The sequence below is a fragment of the Phyllostomus hastatus genome, unplaced genomic scaffold (genome assembly GCF_019186645.2).
Source record: "Phyllostomus hastatus isolate PE091 unplaced genomic scaffold, TTU_PhHast_1.1 phas_contig_86, whole genome shotgun sequence".
NCBI classification, from domain to species: Eukaryota; Metazoa; Chordata; class Mammalia; order Chiroptera; family Phyllostomidae; genus Phyllostomus; species Phyllostomus hastatus.
Genome location: NW_025333977.1, coordinates 4,629,235 through 4,635,134, shown reverse-complemented (window position 1 = coordinate 4,635,134; position 5,900 = coordinate 4,629,235).

Below are 5,900 nucleotides of genomic sequence, written 5' to 3'. Positions count from 1 at the left end.
ACATACAAAGCTGTGAAAACCTACCCTCCTGTCCTGTATTCTAGGTACCCTCCTAATCTTTACATGTGCTGTTCATAAGGAAATACCTACTCTGAATGTCCCCATCACAGATCCTCTCACTACCTTATCTGTGGTGGTTCTTCAGCCAAAATGTTCTTTCTCTCTGCTTTATCTGTAAAGCTTCTTCCCAATCTTTATGGTCTGGTTCATATTTTTAGCTTCCTTTCCTGATTCAGTCACTCCCTCCCTTCTAGTTCCACAGCAACCCATCCATGCCTTTATTTTGTTGTTTGGTTCTGATTCCTCAATAATCTGAGCTGGGCAAGAAAAAAAGTTTTGTTCATTTTGAATGGAATAGACTTCTTTGTTGTTGTTGTCTCTTTGAGTATTTGTTTTGTTTTTCACAAGAAATTATTCTTTAAAGAGTCAATGAATTAAAGTGATGCCAAGAATATCCTAGGAACCCCTTTCTGAGGCTCAAAGATAAATTAAAGAATGTTTATAAAGCCTGTGAAATTACTCAAAATGTTGTGTGTTTGCTCGTGTGCATGAAGAAGTCTTCATTTGATCAGAGAGATGCTGAAATGTGTCCCATACACAATAGAGGCTGACCATGACTCCAAGGGATTAGGAAGTAACACTGAAAATCAGAAAGAGTAGGAAACTTCTCTCTGTTATTTTTTCATGTATCTTTTAGGATTTTATTTTTTTACCTTTATTATATCATGGTAAAATAAACATAACAATAAATTTACTATTTTAACCATTTTCAGTGTATGGTTCTGTAGCATCAAGTATATTCACATTGTTGAGCATATCTAGTATTGTACTGGATAACATTTCCACAAACATCAATTTAGACCACAGTGCTTTATTTAATTTGGTAAGAGAATGACCATAAAAATTAAATTATTACTATATCCAAGTATGATTTTAAGAAATGGTATGAATTAGCAGTCTCAAAGAAAAAAATGAAATTGTGGTTTTATTACGACCTTTTACATTTTAAAATAAAAGCAGTCATTTTATGCTGTTTGCATGATGTTCTGTTTTGTGATTAATGAATGATTCAAAGGACAATGCAAGGGAATATCGGCATGCAAAATCAGATTTTCTCCAACTTAAATCATTAAACCATCTGTTTCTGTCCCAAACTGAAAGCAAACAAAACAAATTAAAAAAATTCAGATGCGAGTGTAAAGAATAATAAAACGCTGTCATTGTTTGGTTACATAATATACTCAGAGCAACTCACTCAAAAGAATAATTTCCCATGCATTCTTTTCCTACTTGATGGCACGACGTGTCTTTCGCGAGGCGTTGCAAGAAATTAAGTGACTCATTTTTCTCTTCTTTTATAGTGAATAAAATTAATAATATTTTGAATTTTTGTTCAATTGGTTGATTAACTCTTCTCCTCGACTGTAAACAAAGTGTTTGTTTTATTCCCCATTATATAACCAGCATAATTCAGAGGCTAGCACATAACTAGAGCTCAATGTGTTCTTATTAAACCATGTACTTTTTGTTACATAACTGACCGACTGGATGAATGAATAATTCTCTTCCTTCTCTTCTGTTCCAGCTTCAGCTTCCTCACGGGAAACAGTCCTAAGTCACTAGGGCAAAGTGTACTCTTTGAGCCAAAAGGAGCTGACTTATATTGGACAAAAGTCCCTGCCCCTTGCCCCTGATTAGCTCAGCTCATTCTCATTTGCATGAGGATGCCAACTTCTCGAAGTTTGATTGGTCTCACAGGCACTGTCCTGATTTGTCAGAATAGAGGCACATCTGTCGGTTGAGCTGTGCAGCTCTGATTAGATGGGGGAACTCTCAGTCCTATTGGTTGAAATAGAACTCCAGGAACTTGTTTATAAGGATTGGCTCAGGTGGCAGAAACAGTGCAGGAAGGCTGGTTCGCAGAGAGGCAGGCCATTCGGTGCAGACACTCCCAAGTGCATAAGAAAGTTCCTGTGCAGAAATGGCTGCTAACGTGTGTGTGTGTGTGTGTGTGTGTGTGTGTGTGTGTGTGTGTGTGTACGTGTGTGTATGGATGTGTGCGTGCTCCCATTTAGCCACTAGGAACACTTCTTAGTCCTTGGAGTTCACAGGTGAATCTCACCAAACTCAGTAAAAACTAGTAATTATTTTTTCAATTAAGGGTTATCAGAGTGTGGTTTTTTCCCATTCGATGAACACCGCTTCAGATTTGCCATCATAGTCTCCACAATAAAGTGCTGAAAGCAGAGAAAAGTGCAGTCAGTATAAAGACAGAGATGAAAGCACAGACTGACTAGTTGATAAACTCACTGAACAAAAGAGAGTAACTGAAGAGCATCATGCTGCATTCTCTGAAAATGGAAAAGATGGCTGCAATGCCATCTTTGTTGATTATTAAGTTAATATGTTTATGGAGTATTATTTACATAGCCACAAAATAAAACCAACGAAATTCTTAAGTTTCAGGCTCTGATACACAATAAGACCAAAAAATACATTAATGGCAAATAAAATCACAGCTCCAATGACATTTGAGCTAGCAACACTACATTTGTGTAACCTATAAGTGTTCATTTTTGTTGAAACTGAAATATTGATATTGAGTTTGGCAATAAAGTGCAGGTTTGCATTTCACTACTTTCCTTGATCCTTGTGATTTAGAACATGATATATTTGCAGTTAAGAAGTTTCTTTTATTGCTATGACTATATATTCTTTAAAATAGCTAGTTAATTTTTATCTGTTCCCAATATTTTAAGGACCAATCAATTCCCTAATGAATCCTACAGGTACAATGATTATATATTAGTTACTACTTCTACAAAGCAGGTACAAGTGAGTTAGTAATGCAACCATAGTCAGGAAATATTTTACTTAAAATGTGAATGTTTTCTTGCCTTACTGTTTTTGTCCACTCACTTTTGTTTGTATGGTTCTACTTCAGTGTGCCTCTATGACTTTGTGCTTTAGGATAACTTAAATCTCCTACTTCTACTTAAAAAAAAAAACATTCAACCACCATGAAATCTTTACTTAAAGTCTGAACCATAATATGATTTTACTTTTATTTGCTAAAGACAGGTTCTTAAACAACAAGAAATAAATACATAAATCACAGAGCCAAATTTGTTTATGAAGTTAAATATAGATGAAAGAGATTCTTTTGACATTGATTTTTCAAGATGATCACACAATTTAAAACCCATAGCTAAAATTATTCCAGAACTTTGTAAACTTCGGAATCTTTTAGAACATGTAAAAAGCACCCTGTGTTCACTAATAAGTTAGTTAAATACTCAGTAGAGTCCTATGAGATATGTAGTGATATTCTCACTTTATATATTTTGAAACAAAGATTCAGAGAGGGGGAATTAAATATGTAAACAGAGTCACAGAGTGCTCATCTGCAAAACATGGATTCAAGGTCAGGTCAATCTGATTCCACAGCCTCTATTGACTCAGTCATCATGATTTTCTCACCAGTTTCTTCCATTATCTATTTTGGCATATACTCAGCAGCACTTAATTCAGTACTTTAATAAATACCTCTCAGCATTATATACAAATTACCAAACATTTGTAAATAGTATATAACATTCTTAAGATAAAATTGATTAAAATCCTTCTAAGTGTCATTGGATATGTTTGCAGTAAATGCTCAAAAATTTTACTTAACTCAGCAATGCTGTTTCATTCAGTCATTTACTTCTCTTTGGTTAGACCCACAGAGATCCAGTTTGTAGTTCCGTGGGCTGAATTCCAAAGAAATAACAGAGGTCATTGAAATCTCTCTATTTATAGATGTGCTCTGATTAATAAGGTTGTGAATTCCTCACAGAAAATAGAAAGAAAGCCAAAGGAAAGCTGGAAATTGGGGGGACGATTATTTTTTAAGTGCAATTTTTGATGATTCATCTTGCCATATTGAGTATACATTGTACCTTATGCCTAAACATTGCAGCCATCTTTTCCACTTTCAAAGAATGCAACATGATGTTCTTCAGTTATTCTCTTTTGTTCAGTGAGTTTATCAATCAGTCAGTCTGTGCTTCCATCTCTGTCTTTATACTGACTGTACTTTGCTCTATGTTTAGCACTCTTGTGGCAACTATGATGGTGAATCTGAAATGGCATGGATGCAATGGGAAAGCTTTAATAAAGGCAGGAGAAACTTATAGGATATTACTTCATCTCAATAGCCAATTTGATAACTGATATTTAATGGGAAATAATTAAACATTACTACTTCTGACCTTTTCACCTAAAGCTGAATTACTGTTACATATTTTCAGTCATTAGTTTTTCTCCTAAACTGTTTTTTAAAAGCTTTATTTACTTATTTTCTGACAGAGGGGAAGGGTGGGAGAAAGAGAGGGAGAGAAACATCAATGTATGTTTGCCTCTCCCGGGCCCCCTACCAGGTACCTCGCCTGCAATCCAGGTGTGTATTCTGACTGGGAATCGAATCAGCAACCCCTTGGTTCATAGTTCATCACTCAAACCATTGGGCCACACCATCCAGGGCACCCCTCATCTATTTTTTTCTCATAGGAAAACACTTTTCTTGAATAAAAGTTCATCTTTTCTGAATTTCAGTATATATTCTGTTGGAATGTGGGTATTTTAATTTTTTTTTTCTATAGCCATCTAACATGGTGTTTTTAAATAGCTTCCAAGTAAATGTTGTGGTCTAAAGGTTTTAGTTTATTTTTTTTTAATTTCAACTGCAATCTGCTGTGAGTTATTCTTCTTAAAGTTAGAAAATAAATTACTTTAGAGTTAATTGTCACTGACTTATAAAATGAGGTACCCTTATTCTTGCTAGTATAGTTTTTAAACAACTACACACAAAAATATATTAAGATAATCTAAAGCTACAAAACAAACAACTAAAGAACTAATGAGTAAACATAGCAAATGAAAATATTTCATAAGGTATTCAAGGCTAAACTGAGAGTCAATGAAAAGTGGGAAGAAGTGTGTAACATGAAACAAACTTTATTGTAATACAAGAATGCTGCTGAGTTTTCATAGGATCATGGACTTGTTACAGGAAAAGTAAACATTTGACATCCTCTGCACTGTAGACCAGACAGAGTCCCAGACCAGAGTCGCAGACGCAGGCCTATGCGACCAGTTCGAAAGGTTACCAAGATGTGGATGGTTTGGTGAGTGTGAACAAGTTTTTCATGCAGAATTCAAAGACAAACAACAATCCACCTTGGGAAACAGGCTGGTGATTCCTCAAAAATTAAAAATAGAGTTACATGTGACTCAGTGATCACTCTCTTGGGTATCTACTTGAAAAACTCGCAAGTGTATATTTGAAAAGACATGCACACCTCTACATTCATTGAAGCATTATTCACAGAGGCCAAGACATGGAAACAAACCAAGTGTCTTTTGGTAGAGAATTGGATGAAAGAGATATGGTACATACAGGCAATTGAATGCAGCTCAGCCTTAAGGAAAGACGACATACTGCCATTTGCAACAACATGAATGGACCTTGAGAATATTATGCTAAGTGAAATAAATTAATCTAAAAACATTAAGAATCATATGTTTTCACTCATCTGTGGGAAATAAATCTGAAACTCATGGACACAGACAGCAGTGCGGTGGTTGCTGGAGGAAAGGGGGTGGGGGTGGGTTGGGATGGGAAGGGGAGCCTAATATATGGTGATGTAAGATGGTTCAACTTTAAGTGATGAGCACACAGTACAATATACAGATCCAGTGTCAGAAAGGTACACTTGAAACCTACATGACCTTATTAACCAATGTCACCTCAATAAAGTTAAAAAAACTGGAAAAACACAATAAGAAATTCAGCTAAAATGTTTTCTACTTTTTATTGCCATTGTATACTGACAATTCCAAGCATTGTTAGTGATAAA